Genomic DNA, 18,212 nt, shown 5'->3' on the forward strand with positions numbered 1-18,212 from the left:
ATTAGAAGGTATCGCCAAGCTGCCACCCTTGTGCCCCTGAGCAAGCCCTTAACCCCTCAGTGCACCAGGGCTTCTTTTTAAAAATTTTTTTACCTTTCTTTGACCTAAAATGTCACGCAAGAGGACCCCCTGCTAATGTGTTAAGTCATATGCAGCTCTGAAGGTTTTGATGTCCCCCTGGTTTCAGTTTTTGCACAGATGTGGGTCTGCACATTAAAAGAATAAAGGATTGAAGGTTCTATTGGGCAATTTTTTAATGTTTGGGTGGACGGGTTTTATGGCTGTTCAGTTTGTTTCTCACAATTATTCTTAACAATCACATTCGTGGTTAGACAGTGAAACTCTCTCTCTTCCTCTCTCTCTCAATTTTCTCAATTTCTCCAACTCCATTTCCTTTTCCTTTCCGTGAACTGCATTCTTCACATTGTTTTTCCCCCTCCAGAAGATTGCGAGACAGCCGTGAGATGAGACCGAGGCGACCATCGCCGAGATGAAGAGTCCACTCGGTCACACGGCAACCCCCCCCCACACACACACACACCCCCCCACACACACACCTCATCCTCTACATCATCTACAGAGGCAATTTTTTGTAGACTTCAATTAAAATGCCATATAATGTCATTTATACAATATTACAGAATAAAATAATAACACAATTGTGACCATGCAGATCGGCCCTTTGCTTTGCGACCATTAGGACCATTTATTTTTTACATTTCATTACATTGTTTCTTCTCCAGACAGTGTAGTATAAGACAAAAACTGGGACATTTTTTTTTATATTTTACTAAAAGGGCAACATGAAGTCTCCAATTAAAAAACAAATCTACTTTGCCTGCATATGGAAATGGACTCCATGTGTTTCTATGAGCATTTGTTCTTTTTTTTTTCCCCCTCATAATTTCTTAAACAGATCAGATTATGGCCGTTTAAACACCGATCTTTTTACTCGCGGTTCCATAAAACTGTGTATAACTTCCCCCGATCTAATAAAGCCCTGTTTATATGATATGGCATTTCCATTAATTCCAGTATGTTTATTTATATGGCTGCCAACACCCACAAGCAGCAAGAGCAATTAAGCCTGCACCTCTGTAGATAAATACGGCATGACGGCTTGCCGAGCTGAGGAAGCTATCTGTTAGGATCCAGAACAATAATTCATGCCGTTATAGTCTTTGATTGATATGTTTGTAATCTGCATTTTATTTACATAATTTGGGCTCATTTCACTGGCATGCGGTCTGGCATGTGATAAATGTAATTGACTCGCACCATGGTGCTTGTCTCTGAGATTTCTGCCCGTCCCTGTCCTGATTAGCTACTTTTTACACTTTTTTTAACTTTCACTCACCATTTTTCATTTATTTATCCTTTTTTTTTCAATTTAATCTTTGTTTTGACATTCACTTTCCGTTCTGCTGCTTGAGTTCAAGACATTGTCAAATACTGGTAAGAATATGTGCATAAAGTTAGTGGAATTCTGTTTGTATTGTCGTAGCAATGGTGCAAAACTTCATGGTTGAGATGTTGGACTTCTGATGAGAAGGTCATGAGTTCAAATCCCAGCACAACTCAGCACTGCTGGGCCCTTGAGCCAAATAATTGTAAGTCACTCCGAATAATGGCGTCTGCCGAACGCTGCAAATGCAAATGCACACGTCCATGAAGATACGCTTTATGTGGGTTGGTGAGGAAGATCTCGTGTGGCCGTGCAATAGAGCTCTGACCTCCACACTTCTTGGACTTTCTGCTGCATCAGTACCCAACTCATGAGCTTTAAGCAAATCTAGTGAGACATCATCTCAGAAGAGTGGAGGTTATTACAGTATAAGGACTTATTTCAGCTTTTTCCCCAGTTTTTCCCTGCATTCGTGTCAACATAAAGCAATGGAAGACCGTCTTTTGAACAACTGACCATTTTACGGTTAAATATTTTTCTAAATAAAAAAACCCGCAGCATTCCGAGTGTAACCACCTGATGAGCAAAACAAATTCGATGACATCTGGTTAAAACTCTTTCAACAAATCCTACACAATCAACCAATCCACCAGTACCATACCAAGTAGCATATGGCATCCACAATTCCCCCGCCTTGGTCCTCAGCCATCTTTAGATTCTTTCTCCCACCAGACTTTAATAATTGTCCGCCATTCTCTCAAGTGCCTTCTCCATCTGTTCTTCATGGGATTTCTAAGTTCCAGTACAACCCCATCTTGTTGTTCCTTCTCAAAAAATAAAAATGTACAGGATAGTGATTATAATTTTTTTTTCAATATTTTGGAACCTTTAAGATCCCTGTATCTCAAAGAACAAGACGAATATCTGTGTACGAACATTTCAACAGGATTTTGTGGAAATTTTGGTTTGTCCGGGTTTTGCTTTACTGTGTCTGGACAGGTTCCATTACGGGTTGCTAGAGACAAAAACAGCTAGGTTTTTCAGATGACCTTTAAATCTGATCCTAAGAAGCGTTAACCAGTGGTGGAGAGTAACGAAGTAAATGTAATTTGTTAGGGTTTAAGTGGCTTTTTGATTTCAAAGTCAAATATTTGACTTTTTACTCGACTACCATTTGCGCAACGTGTTTGCGCAATTATTTCGAAGTAGTTAAAAAGAAGGTTATGGGCTTGTGATCATTTTTATATTTCATTTAATATTCTATTAATAAATTGGGGTTCCCTGGTGGTCTAGTGGTTAGGATGTAGCGCTCTCACCGCTGCGGCCCGGGTTTGATCCACGGTCAGGGAACCAACCCCAGCAATTAGAGTTGCACAAGCCTTAGTGCCGGTCCCAAGCCCGAATAAATAGGGAGGGTTGCATTAGGAAGGGCATCCAGCGTAAAGCATGTGCCAAATCAAACATGAGGATGATCCGCTGTGGCGACCCCTATTGGGAGAAGCTGAAAGAGAGTTTTTATTCTATTAATAGATTAAGATGCTATGAGTTGATCTTTTCACATTTCTTGGTTTTCTTGTTTTCTTGCTACATGGTTTGTGTACTTCGTCCAACACTGGCGTTAAATATAATTGTGCAACAATGGTGGGGAATTTTCAATCATACACTCGTTTCCTTAAATTGTGTTGGGTATCTCACAATCTGGATCTCTTAAGGAATATTCATAGAAATCAGGCTTTTTAAAGAGACCCGGTCAGCAATACGGTCAACCCCCGGAAATTCAGGAACCTTGGGAATAAAATTTTAATGTTTTCACTAAGAAATTTCATCTAATTTTTGAAAACAAATGATTGTATCAAAGTGTTATAATGTCTAGATAAATTCAATAAATGCCACAGGGGCTGCGGGGGTGCATCCAAAATTCGCAGATTTTCCAGGAGACCACTGTATTACAAACAGATTAAAATTTTGGCTTTCATTCGCATATAAACAATGACCAATGCATATACAGCTTCTCAATTCATTCCCATAGGTTCGAGGTCAGAGCTCTATTGCAGGCCACTCAAGATCTTCCAACCCATATCTTCATGGAGCCCATTTAGGTCTCCTAGTTCTTGGGAAGGGACAATTTCATGCTTTCAAAGACTTCCTTGTCCTCATTATCGCAAGATCCTCCAGGACAAACTCCAATTCCAATCAGATTTTTGGTCCATTTCAGGCCTAAGATCTTTGTGGTGCATTTTGGGAACTTTCCTAGGTCAAAGAACTTTCTAGGAGACTATATACAAGGTGCCAGAACTTTTGTTGTTTATTGTTGTTGTCCTGTCATTTTCACGCCATGTGCGTTTGGTGTCATCGTGTCAGCTCCGTTGCTCTGGCCTTACCGTAAAGCCGACATTATTCCAACCGAGCAAACTTTCAAGATTGGGAAACTTTTCGCAGGTGAAGGCCGAGATGTGTGTTTATTTATAAATATATGTATGAGACCTATTGTTTGTGTGTGTGTGTGCAGTGTTATTGTCGAGCATTTGGTCTTGCACTGTTTGGATCCTGCGCTATAGGTGTTTGATGCCAGCGTGTGCTTTAATCTCGTCTCACCGGAGCACCCGAAAATTTCCACTTTCACCACTAGCGAGAGAGGGTGAGTCATACACACTCTCCTGCACATCATCATTACTGTTCGAGAGTACAGAACACACACACACGGGCGTTTGAGGTGATGCGGTGAGCCGCGTTTTTCCTGTTTCCACGGCGACTGCTGATGATGTAAGCCATTTTTTTTCCCCCTTTTAGTCGTTTTTCTTTTTTTTTCCCCTCTGTTTTGTCTGTTCTTGTTTTCAAAGTGCCACTCGCCACATCAGAGCGTTTACTCAGGGTGCTAAGCTCCCATCTTTCCTCCGAGAAGATGCAAGAGGTTTCCTGAGGGCTATGTGACGACGCTGCAGTGTCCATCAGTGAGAAAAAGTGTACACTCAGTAACGAAAAGGAAAAAAGACATCAGGAAAATGCTGATTCGTATAATACCACCGCTGGCCACGCCGTCGTTTCTGGATTTTCTCGTAACGTAACGAGGAAATTCGATGTGGCTTTCAGCTTCCTGTTTCACGGGCTCTGCCTCTTTCCAATCTGCCTTATCATTGTTACCAGGCGTTCCACATCATTAGCTTTATTATGTCTCATTAGGCAGTGTATACACACTCCTTTATTTGTCAGGGCTAATGCTATGAGAGTTTTAACTGCAGTCTTGGCACTTTCGAAGCCGGCGTCGTTATTTTAGCGAAAACTCGAAAAGGTGGGCAAAGGTGAAACGTAACGAATTACATTTACTTCCTTTTTTACTTTTTTTGAAGTAAATTTTTTTTGTGTAGTTTTTAAGAATCAGTCATTTTAGTTTTACTTAAGTATGTTTTGTTCAAAGTATTGTACTTATACATTTTAAAATCGTGTGCATAAAAAAAAAGGAATAAAATAAAAATAATGCGGGGGGGGGATCACGTCCCGGAAACTACTGCACTGATTGTTGATGGGCCGCGAACAAACGCGCTAAACTCACATAAAAGAAAGATGGCGATGCAGCTGAAAGCGAAATGCCGTCGAATCGAAAGTTGTTCCACGCGTGAGCTCGCTGTCTAATTTTATTTTTTTGCTGTGACAGATTTTTTTTTTTTTTTTTTTTTTTTGCACAACATATTAGACTTAAGTCATGGGTTGAAGTGGTTTTTATTTATTTTTTTAATTTTTGTATTGCATTTTAATTTAGAAGTTTAATCCTTTAATTAAAAACAACTAGTTTGAGATTTATATCTGCTTGTCCTTTTTGAACTACACTAAAATCCCCACCCCACTGTAAAAAAATTTAATAAAATCAAAAATCAAAAAAGTTAATTTAAAATGAACTTTCTAATTTGACTTGAAGATTTTAAGACTGGCAACTTGTACTTAAGATTTTTTTTTTTTTTTATAAAAAATTAGTACACAGTACTTTTACTTGAGTAGAATATTTTATCAAATATTTTGAGTTAAAAAAATATATATATTTAAAAAATATATATTTTATTCCCACCTCTGGAAAGAGTCCAACACTACCCCTATAAACCTCAACACTGGTGGACATTTTGAAAATATATCGGAGGAATTGTTTTTTGTGAGTGGTACACAATCATCATCTCAAACTGTGGTTGGAGTAAAAGATCTTGACCTTGGTCTGCTCTAAAGCTCAGACCTCTGAGACCTTTGGGATGAACTTAAATATTGACTGCACCCCAGGCCTCCTCACTTCCTCCAAGATCAGTCCCTGACTTTACTAACTAGCTGAATAAACACAAATCCAGGGCCATGAAGATATGCTTTAAATTGGTTGGAGTGGATCTTGAGTGGCCTGCTATAAAGCTTTGAGCTCAGCCCTATTGGAATTGCTGGACCGCAGACCTTCACTTCCTCGTACATCAGTTCCTGACTTTTCTGGGTGAATAAACACAAATCTCCTCTACTAGATTTTCATCTTCCTACAAGAGTGGAGCTCATTATAACAGCGACACTCAACGTGGAATGCGATGCTCAAAAATGGTCTTCTGCTCGGGTGTGTGAAAACTTTTGTCCACACAAATGTATGCTATTGCTATTGTATGAAAAAACGGCAGCTGAGGACAAACAGTAACAAATTGACTCGCACTCACCCAAATTAGCAGCGTGCTGAAGTTGTTCCAGCATAAGAAAATAGAGCTCTGGGGATCTTATTAGGTGCATGTGCTACATTTCATCTGTGATGTAGCAAAGCACAGCAATTTCAATACAAAAGCATGCTACAGAAGTGCGCTATAAACTGCAAGGGCCGTATTCAGGAAAAAAAATAGGCCGAGCTTGGGCAGACTCGTTGTTTATTATAGGCTAAACAGAACAGCTGGATGTTTTACTTTTTGGTTTACTCAGTACATTTATATACGATTTGAGTGTTTTCTTTAAGATGCGATAAAAAAGCTCGCTCAAGTGTGTTTTCTGAACATCCCATTCCACATTTAGTCTCCACTTGCTGTTATTAGAGCCTCCACTCTTCTGGGAAGATATTTACCTAGATTTTAGAGTGTGGAGATTTGTGATCATTCAACCAGCCATGAATTAATAGAGAAGGAAGTGAAGAGGCCTGGGATGCATTCTACCCAATAGGGTTGGCGATCTATAGCAGGTCACTCAAAATCTTCATCTCCCAAACCGTGTATACCAGTGGTCCCCAACCCTCGGGCTGCAGACCGGCACCGGTCCGTGGGTCAATTAGTACCGGGGCTGCACATAAAGAATACATAACATCATTTCCGTTTTATTTATTATGTGATTCTGAATGGTTTTATTTTTTTAAATTATGATTCACTCTTGGTGCATGTCATGATGCCTCGGTCACATGTCTTACCTTCATCCTCTACCTCCTTAAAGGGGCTGCTCCGGCTGCTAAACAGCACAGTGGATTCACTTTTTTTATTATATTTAGAAAATACCAGTTTTTATGGTCGCATCATTTTATTTTGTTGCATTTATCCGCCACACGTTAAAGGCCGGTCCGTGAAAATATTGTCCGACATTAAACCGGTCCGTGGCGCAAAAAAGGTTGAGGACCACTGGTGTAAAGCGTATCTTCAAGGACCTGTCATGCTGGAACAGGTTTGATTCTCCTAGATCAAGTAAAGGGACGAGCTCCTGCATCCAAAAATGACTAGTTAGGTGTCCCAATACTTTTGCTCATATCGCGTATGTTTAAGAGCAATTCATTATTTATTAAATTTTTTACCACCTACGCTTCATTGGGCTGACGAATATACCAAATAAAAGACAACGTAGAACTAAAATGAATTTTTTTTTGTTATTGCAGCATGCAACTGATCAAACTTTGGTACCGATGGAAAGAAAAGAAAAAAAAAAAACGACAACGCCGAGCAATGTAAAGTACAGCAGTCGTTCCAGATCTTTCCATCTGAATCTTTAATGCCTTCTTAATATGTCAAAGTGTTGAACTGCAGTAATATTGAAAAGGGTTTATCCAGGTGATAATAGCTCTGAAAGTAATCCCAGCCCGTTTTATTGCCTGCTCTCTCCTGTGTATCGACAGAAAGTGGATACTTTCTAAATCCTGCGGTGTTAAAGTCTGGAAAATCCTTCCAGGAGTACTCGTACAAACGTCATGAAGCCAATGGGGACGTTGATCGGGATCCTGGCGGTCCTTCTAAGAGATCCAATGTTTCAATGGTTCTAATTAATAAATGAATGCCTTACTGTAGTGCATTTTATATATAAATATATATATACTAAATAGTCAGAAGTGTCTTCGGATGCATAGCATGAAACTTTATCTCTATGAAGATCTAGTTTACATGGGTTGAAGAGAAGATCTTAAGTAGCCTGCTGTAGAAATCTGACTCACCTTTTTAGCCGTTAATCAAAAAATTTAAAAAAGGTTTTAAAATGATTTATTCAATTAGATACTTGTATATTGTATCATGCTTTTAAATTTCATTGTACAACTTGTACTTATGAAATAATGAAATAGAATTTTTTTTTGTAGTAATTAACATTCATTACTAACGAAGGTAATGGAGAAAATCCATTTAAGCCAGCAAGCTAGTATTTATTTATATGCACATATATGTTGTGTAAAACTTGGTTTTGGCAGAAAAAAGTTGTTTTTTTCCCTGTACAGTTCCAGAACCGTGAACACTCCTCCAACTTCAGCAGGGGAAAATAAAAAGTCGAAAGTTTCGACTGAAAGAAAAAAGTTTTGCCCAAGGATTCTCAGTCGATACCCAGACGAGATGAAATAGTTTTACATGTTATATGTTTATTGCCATTTAATGTAGTAAGTGAAGGGATTGCATCATTTCATTCACCGTTCAACTCATGCATTCAAATCCCATCTATTCATCTATCCATCTGTTCATAACTTCAAATTTTATCATTTATTCAAATCACATCCACACACCCCCTTCCACCCTAATTCCATCCATCCATCCATTTATCCATCCATCCATCCATCCATCCATCCATCCATCCATCCATCCATCCATCCATTCAAATCCCATCTATTAATCCATCCATCTGTTAATAACTTCAAATCACATCCACACACCCCCTTCCACCCTAATTCCATCCACCCTTCCATCCATCCATCCATCCATCCATCCATCCATCCATCCATCCATCCATCCATCCATCCATCCATTCATCCATCCATCTATCCATCCATCCATCCATCCATTCAAATCCCATCTATTCATCCATCCATCTGTTAATAACTTCAAATTCTATCTATTTAAATCACATCCACACACCCCCTTCCACCCTAATTCCTTCCATCCATCCATCCATCTATCCATCCATCCATCCATCCATCCATCCGTCCATCCATCCGTCCATCCATCCATCCATCCATCCATTCAAATCCCATCTATTCATCCATCCATCTGTTAATAACTTCAAATCACATCCACACACCCCCTTCCACCCTAATTCCATCCATCCATCCATCCATCCATCCATCTGAGAATTTAATATCTGGATGTCTAATAAAATTCTTGTTTTTCAAACATCTAGGAACAAAATATCAACAGTGAAGTAAATAACACTGATTATTTCCATCATGGGACCTGTAAGTGGGTGGAACATTATCAGCATCCTGCTGTAGTGGTCTATATCTATCAAAAATGCTCCAAGAAAGGAACAGCGGTGAACCGGGTGACAGGGTTGTGTGTGGCCAAGGTTCATTGATGCACATTAGATGAGCTCCTGTAGCTCAAACTGCTAAAGTTAATGCTGTTGATGCTCGACGGGTCACGACTGTTTTGGCGATATTAGGATGGTGGTCATAATGCTATCCCTGATCAGTGGCCATAAAGTTATGCCTGGTCAGTGTACTTGCTTTTGTGTCCACCTTCCCCAGTGACCACCTCTGAGCCTCCATACCAGCAAATCACACACAATGTCATAACACTTTTGATTAAAAGCCCCATAAAACGTCGAAAGAATTCTGCTATTAACATTGAAAGAAAATAATTTCTTTAAGAATTACATTCTCTGTTGAAGCTTCTTGTTTATGGTCCAGAATTATATCAAGGTATTTGTAGTTTGTTACTAATTGTATTGGCTCCCCATTGATACATTAGTAGGAGTTACATTTTGCTCTCTCCATCTCTCAAATCGATAAACGTCTCCTTAGTTTTGGAGATATTTAAAAGATTTGAATTTCCACATCAATTTTAAAAAGAAAACAAAAACCCACAAACAGGCCCATGTTGTTCCTCACCATCATGTTAAAGGTTCACTAAGGTATCATCTGAGTATTTAGAGATATCTCATATTAAAAGAACTGGCACAGGAGTTATAATCTAACCCTAACCTCCATAGTAATGGATTAAAGCGATCATTTTTATCTGAAATATACTTCAAACTAAACCTGCTGGATTCTAAAACTAAGAATTAATTAAACTTCTATTGCCAGGCCAACAGCTAATGTACTGGGGGAATAGTATTGCATGGGCTTTTTGCTTTCGCTAGATGTGAATACAGCAGATGCAATAGAGTTAAAATTGCACCCTTAACCCCTCTGGAAGTTCGATATACAAAGTGCAGAGGATCTATAAGATGCTGTGTTTCAGATACAATGTACTTTTTCACTAATTGTTCAAAGCACGTCAATACTAGACGTTAAATTTGTAAACGTAACGTTGCAGTTATTTAAGAAAATAATATATATATATATATATATATATATATATATATATATATATATATATATATATATATAAACATCTTGTTAATACAACCCTCCAAAGTGGCCTATTTGTTTTTGTTTATTTATTTATTCATTTATGCTTCTATGTTGAAAATTCTCTATTTAGAATAAAGCTTCACGCTCCTGTAAAAGTGCAAATTGCTTTTTGCTTCAGTAGTCCAACAGATCAGTCACCCAGTAGCGTCACCAGCATCACCCTGTACCTTCACCAAGTACCATCACTCAGTACTGTCCCTTCACCAAGTACCATCACTCAGTACTGTCCCAATTAGTCACCCAGAACCGTTGCCAAGTAGCATCACCCTGTACCGTCATCAAGTACCCCACCCAGTACCGTCCCCAAGTACCATCACCCAGCACAGTCACCCAGTACCACACCCCCATACCATTACACAGTACCGAGAACCAGTACTGTCACCGAATACCCCACCCAGTACCACCCCCCATACCATCACCAAGTGTTGTCACAAAGAAGCGTCCCCCACTACCATCACTGAGTAGCATCACCCAGTACTGCCCCAATTATTCACCCAGTAATGCAATCCCTGTACCATCACCCTGTACTGTCACTAAGTACGTCAACCCCTTACTGGGTTGCAAGAACATTTTGGGTGGAAAATTGTTCTTTAGGAGCCACATTTATTTTTAATAATAGTGTTTATATATAATGTCCAAATTTGCATATAGCACAATTTTATAAAACACCATTTCCACACTTCAGTTAATTCTTGCAGAGTAACAAAACCAGAGCTCCCGCTAATTGAAGGCTATGGTGAGCTGCTGAAACTAATAAGTTAAATAAGTAAATAAATGATTGTTTTGATCTTATATACACTGATCAGACATAACATTCTGATCACCTGTCTAACTGAGCTGGTTCTCTTTGAACTTCTTCAGCAATTTGAGCTATCTTTTATTTTATATATATATATATATATATATATATATATATATATATATATATATATATATATATATAGAAAGAAACAAGTCATATAAGTCCATGAAACAAGCTGAAGCAGATAAATCAGTACGCACTTCAGCGTTAATTGCTTTTACAATACAACCGAGTGACAACAGCTTCCAATTAAAATCCAATCCAGAATATTCCTGACTGACAGAGGCCAAAAAAGCATACATATTTGATCAAACAGGAAATGTTCCATGAAAAAGGGCACCCCCCAACACACACACCACACACAATTACAATAATGTGGTTGTTGGCTTAGTTTGATAATTAAAGTACGTGGAATGCTTTAGGGAGCAATGACAGCACTTCATGCACCAGTTATCAGCTCTGTTAATGGTAAGCTCTTTAAGTTCCTCCTCCAACACGACTCAGAGAAATACGACGGATTCTTTGTTGTCAACTTCAAAGCACCCCAGCATGCGGTAACATGAGGCGAAAAAAAAAAAGAAAATCTCTATCGGCTACAAAATTGGGATAAAAAAAAAATAAAAAAGGCACATACAGATCACACACATACAGGAGTGTGATGATATTGGACTCCTGCTGGCTTTTCGAGGCAAATGGTTGTGTTAAAAGCTGTCATGTGGCCTACATTTGTACGACTTGTGTTACATGCGACAAAGACCCGGAGACAGAGACAAGACCGAACGAAAGAGAGACACTTTGTTCGCTGACAGCCGATCTTCAATATTTAAATCGTAAATACAATTTAAAAGTGAGAGCTTTTGTAGAGGGGGGGGCGCTCTCACAAAGAGACTCGCTTAACATTGATCTCACATTTGGCAAACGGAGAAAATAAAACGCATCGGCCTCATCGCGGTGACACACGGCGGCGCCGATCAAACGTCAGAGCACACTCCCGAGTCCGGTGTCATCTGTTTGGCTTTTGATGCTGATAATGGAGACTACAATTTCGATGTAAATGGGTTCGCAACAGCAGGCTCACTATTACCCACGGCAAATATTATAGCATCAATACCAATTTGCCACGAGGCCTAACTGATTCTGGCAGGAGTTTAAAGACATTCGCTCTGACTGCGAGGCGAAATTTACTCGAACGCCGTCAATGCATCAAGTAGTCATGACCCCGAGAGAATAGATATGTACATTTTTTTTTTCCCCCCCGTGCTCTCGATTTCATTTGCATACAAGTGGGGATGTTTCCATTTTGATCTCATGGACTGTGTTTAAGGTTCTGCACCAGTGAGTTTGTGAGTTGATATTCCAGGCCCCTCTGACACATCGAGGTTGTTATGTCTGAAAGATGCATTTCCTTGTAGTGCGAACATAAACATAAACGCAGTTATTAGTGTATTATTCCTGGTTGTTTTTTTTTTTTTTAGTTCATGTGATGTCTAGACGTGGCAGGTGGAGGGGAGGGTTGTCTAAACAGTTACATGAGGCATTGTATAAGGATAAGGATCTGTGCATGGTCAAAGCAATGCAGGAATTCGAACCTGATTTAACAAAGACACAAAGGCTGGCAGGCTCAGAATCAAAATGGTCAGGCAACGAGCAAATGGAGTGGAGGTGAAGTTAAGTGGTTAAGGCTCTGGGTTACTTATTGGTAAGTCGGTGGTTCAAGCCCCGGTATTTTCAAGGTGCCACTCTTGGGTCCTTGAGTAAGGCCCTTACCCTCTGTGCTCAAGGGGCACTGTAACATGGCTGACCTTACAGGTCCTTTTCATAGGGACATACAGTACATGTAAGCTTGAAAATCCCAGTCCATATTAAGTTCTTATTTGCACTTCTAATAAACTCCACTCTTCTGGGAAGATCTTCCAATAGATTAAGAGTGCTTGTAGAGATTTGGAGACATTCAGCTACTAGGAAGTTGGTAGACCCATGTACACTATATCTTACTGGAGCAGGCTTGGAAGAGGTTTGGGTCTTTTAGTTCAGGTGAATGAAAAAACGTCCTATATATTTGTGCGTCTTTAAATATAGGAACATGTGTTACTGGTCAGAGTGACTGTGTGCATTTAAGTGTGTGTTGAAGGTTTTTTCAGAGCGGCCATGTTTGAAAGGGAAATAGAGTTTGAACCATGCAGTGAGTGACCTGAGAAACTTTTAGGTCCAGTTTGAGTCGAAACTCTAGTGCGAGTACACGGTGATATGTTCAGTGCTTTTTATTCATTCATTTATTTATTGAGTCATTGTAAGCTGAGTGGCCATGAATCCAGAGTCAAACGTTGGTGCAAACATGGAGGATTCACCCTGGATGGGACACCAGTCCATTGCATGGTACAATACACACATACACACTAGTGGAAATTTAGCATAGCCAGTGTATGTGTTGGGTGGCAAGGGTCTGGTGGCTTACTTGCAGATTTGTTACAGGGTCAGGTTGCTAGCCCAAAGCACACCATCCTCCTTTTACAGCCAGGCTTGGGATCATCCATGGCACTTTATCCCCATTCCCACAAATAAGCAGCCATGGGAGTTAAGGGCCTGGCTCAAGAATGGCAGCCTGGTATTGCCAGGACTCTAATTTAAAACCCCCGGATCCAAAGTCCAATGCCTTAACCACTAGGCTACTACCTCCCCGTATCCACTGTATACCAAAGCATAATCGAAAGCAAAGCAATGCAAACAAATTAAGAACAAAGCTCAGGATCAGACCCTGGACATCAATCATTTCCTGTCTGTATTCTCAACATACATCTGTCTATTTTCTAGACAGATGGTATGCCCAGTCAAACAATACCTACATTTTGAAAAATCACCCAAGGACTGAGGTCAGAAACCTCCAAAGCATTAATAGAACACGCAAACTCCACACGCACTCACCAGGTGGAGATGGAATGTAAACCCCTCCCCAACCCCGAAGGTATGGTCTCACACCTGTTCTTAAGTTATGTATCCACAGCGAAGGGTCTTCAACAATTTATTTTTCTTCACTGGTCCCAGGTTGCAGTCCAAAACTAGTTCAGAACATCTGGAAAGCGCACCGATAATAAAAGCAGGGCCCGAGTCGTATAGTGTGAAAGCTGCATAATGCAGTGAGGAAGGTATAACAGCCTCACATTAAAAGAAGTGCAATCTCTCCCTCCGTCTGTCTACAGATCTCCGTTTCTCCCCACAGCTATTGGGAACGGCAGAAACCGAATCACTAAAGGATTATTTTAAACGTTGGCTTGATGCCGACTTCAGAACTCACGTCTAGGTTACATAAATGGACACTGGAAAATATGATCGTTTATAAAGTGTAATGAAGGATGTATTTAAATAAACTATGCTTCTACTAATAATCAGGATACCATTACAAAAAATGCCCTGCTTGCCAAACATTGCCTTGCCTTCCTGGGGAATTTTCCCAGAATTTTTTTTTTGTGTCCAGACACACTTCATATAGCTCTTCATGAGATATTTGTAGAGGATGGAGTCAGCTCAGCGGGAAATGAAGTGCTCTGCACGCTTTCCGACTTTAACCCAGTCAAGCTGGAGCGAGTCGCAGCAAAAGTTGCTCAGCTCCCACAAAATGGCCCTGTTGAGCATTTATGATGAATGGAGGAGGAAACAAAAAAATCTATTCTGTTATGTTGCAATGCTAGTTTGGGATTACTGCAGCGATGATTAATAACTTGCGGCAATACTTGGCGTATGCGCAGGCTTCTGTTCTGTACCGATGCAATCGTTGCTGCAGACACGCCACGGATTCTACCATTTCCTTTTTTTTTTTTTATTTACAAACTGTATTATCCACCGATGATATAGTTGAAATTACAGTTTCTTTATAGTAAGTCCCCATTTGCTGGAAACTTCCAGATTTTGGAATGGGCATGTGACCATTTGAGGAAAGTGAAAGCTTAGTGGTTGAGGCATTTGACTCTTGATTGGTTCAAATCCCAGCACCACTAAACTCCTACTGATGGGCCCTTAAACAAGGTCCTTAACTCAGTTGTACGTCACTGTAAATAAGGGCTTCAAATACTATAAAATAAATTCAGAATTTCAATGCATCCAAAGATGTTCAATAGGGTTAAAGTTAGAGCTCTATAGTAGGCCAAGGAAGATCTTCCACATCTTCCAACCCATGTACATCACATCTTCATGGAGCTGGATTTGGGCACGGGGCATTGTCACGTTAGAACAGGTTTTGATCTCCTAGTTCAAGGGAAGGGACAATTCTTTTGCTTTTGCAGAACTACAAAGAACTACATATGGCTGGAAAAGTCAGTTGTCCCAATCCATTTGTCCATACTATATATCATGAAAATTAGCAATCAGGATGAATGAACTTCTGGGTGGCATGGACATCCCTGCCTTTGCTGATGGTGTTGGTATCAAGTATTTATGACTAAAATATTGAAATTTACAGTGACTAATTTTTCTAGCTTTTTTTTCGCCTTTGTTATGTACACACTTTATTTTGAATCCCCTTTTGTCAAGATGGGTAGGGACAACGTTTTTGCAGCACACACTCGAGTTCTACAGGGTACAGTACTCTCTGGAGCACTTCCCGAGCGGTGCACAGTCTCAAGTGCTTTAAGAGTGGCGTGCTCTCTCGAGTGCTTCGTTGGTTCTCGCAATCTGCTTTGCTGGTGCTGATGAGACCTGGGTTTGTCATTCTTACCCTTTGAAACTTTGAATGTCTGTCTGTCTATCTAGACAGGCTGTCTGTCTAGACAGGCTGTCTGTCTGTCTGTCTGCCTAGACAGGCTGTCTGTCTGTCTCTCTGTCTGTTTAGACAGGCTGTCTGCCTAGACAGGCTGTCTGTCTGTCTGTCTGCCTAGACAGGCTGTTTGCCTAGACATGCTATCTGTCTGTCTGTCTGCCTGTCTGTCTGTCTGTCTGTCTGTCTGGCTCAGACAGCAAATCATCAATTTACTTAAGTGCCTTCTGAAAAATGAAACCAGACTGTCTTTTCCTGTTGTGTCCCCAGGAAGATGCAGCTCTACCTCTGCCATGTTAATCTACAGTATATATATTTTCAGCGGTGCTGAATGAACGTGCTCGAGAAACAGTTTAGCGAGGAGAAATCAATCGACATCAATAATTTGTGACCAAGCTTTTTTTTTGTCACTTTCTAAATGATAAAGTAGCGCTCCTTATAATTATATATAAACGAATCTATTTTTACCAACGGAAATATGTATTTTTATAAATATAATATATATTTTTTTATGCTGATGCAGCGATGTAAATCTTACCATCCTTCAGTCTTTGTTTTTTTTTTTCCCATTTTTGAAATTTATGGCTTTTTCTATGCTTTTTAAATTTTTTTTATAATGTGTATAATTGCACTTGCCATTACATTTTTCTTCACTTGCATCCTCTACCTCACATTCATTACATGACACTTTGCTCCATCACACAGCTGAAAGACAGAACTTTTTTTTCCCAGCATCCTGCGGGTCAGTCCTGTTGCGTTTCCTGTTTATGGGAGATCTAAATGCCAACTGTTATTATGTTTGCATTACCTTTCTCTCCTGACATTTTAGCTATAAAATCCACCCTTTAAAAAAAAAAAAAAAAGTTTGTACTTTTTAAATCTGTCAAAGCATTTTTTTTCCATTGCGATGCACTTAGTGATTGATACAGTATATCCTGCTAAAACGTGAAAAGAAACGCTTGTCCTCGTGTTTGATATATAGTTCGGATTTCAATTATGCGTGCCTTTTGCATAACAGGCATTTCGCTGTCATTGACTGAACTTGATCCTTTTTATTTTTTGATTGGTGTGCTTCTGAAGCTCCCTGTCGTGAAGCAACCAACAGAGATCTAATTCTTGTGCATTTCATTTCCACTTATGTAATAACACTGGATGTTGTAGTTATGTGGGTAAATTTGCGAAATTGTTCTAAAACAAATATTCGTTTTTTTTTTTTTTATGTAGTTTTCTATTATGTAATCATTTAATTGTTTTGTGATTTCATGTGCGATTCTGTAGGGCATGTGGTACAAAAAAAATCTTGTAATTACTAAGTAATAATTGCTGCCTCCCTGTAAAAATACTTTTAAATGGAATTAAACTTTTTTTAAATGCCATTTTAGGCCTCATTTGCAGTCACGTCACGTTAAAAAAAAAAAAGAACGAGTTGCTGGTGTCCTCCGTTTGACATTACCTTTTAATATTAGACATCAATCTTCTCTGACAGACAAGGTTACCAAAAGTACACACTTCCTCACACAGTTTCAATACATTAAAGCAGGATATTACGTCCGAGCGGAAAGCAAATAGACTTTACCGAGACCGGGTGCATCAAAAAAACGAGTCCTTGTCTTTTAACTTTCGATTCTCTAGCAGGATTTTGGATGTGGTATTCAAATAAGTTGTATAGATGTGATGTTTGGTGTGGTGCTTGACGGTGAGATTCCCGATATGGCCAAAAGTTTTGTGCTTTCCGAACATCCCATTCAACGTTTAGTCCCCATTTGTTAATAACCTCCATTGTTCTGGGAAGATGTTCTAGTAGATCTTGGAGATTTCTGCTTATTTATCCCTAAGGATATTTGCAAAGTCGGGTAATGATGTAGGTCAGTTTAAGAGGCCTGGGTTCCAGTGTTCCAGCTCATCTCAATAGGGTTTTTCCACTTCTTCCAACCCATTTAAAGCACATCTTGGTGCAAAAAGTATTGTCCTGCTCGGGAAATGTCATGTATCCGTAGACATCCCGTACTTTTATTGTATTTGGTGGAGACTCTTATTAAGAGCCCTTTACATTTTACTCATTCATACAATTGAGCAGCTATTGGGATTAGGAGGCTCAGGAGTGGCAGCTTGGTGAGGGTGGGATTTGAACTCAGGACCTTCAACACCTTAACCACTAAGCTAACACCTCCCAATCCCAAAACATTTAAAAGTCGGGTGTCCCAAAACCTTTCTCATGGATATATATATATCTTTATAGAAGCCACTGTCATAATTGCATATGGCTAGAACAGTCAAATATCCCAATCCTTGTATCCACAGATTTTCTTGCAAATCCTAGCATCATTTGAACATAATATATATGCTCCGTGGAAGTGTGTGATGCCATCTGACTCTCATAAAGTTCTTCCCACTTTTAGAAACGTCTTTCTCGGTCACCCCTACCCCTCTTTCGTTACGTATGTAGGTTCTT

The sequence above is a fragment of the Silurus meridionalis genome, chromosome 9, assembly GCF_014805685.1.
Source record: "Silurus meridionalis isolate SWU-2019-XX chromosome 9, ASM1480568v1, whole genome shotgun sequence".
Lineage (NCBI taxonomy): Eukaryota > Metazoa > Chordata > Actinopteri > Siluriformes > Siluridae > Silurus > Silurus meridionalis.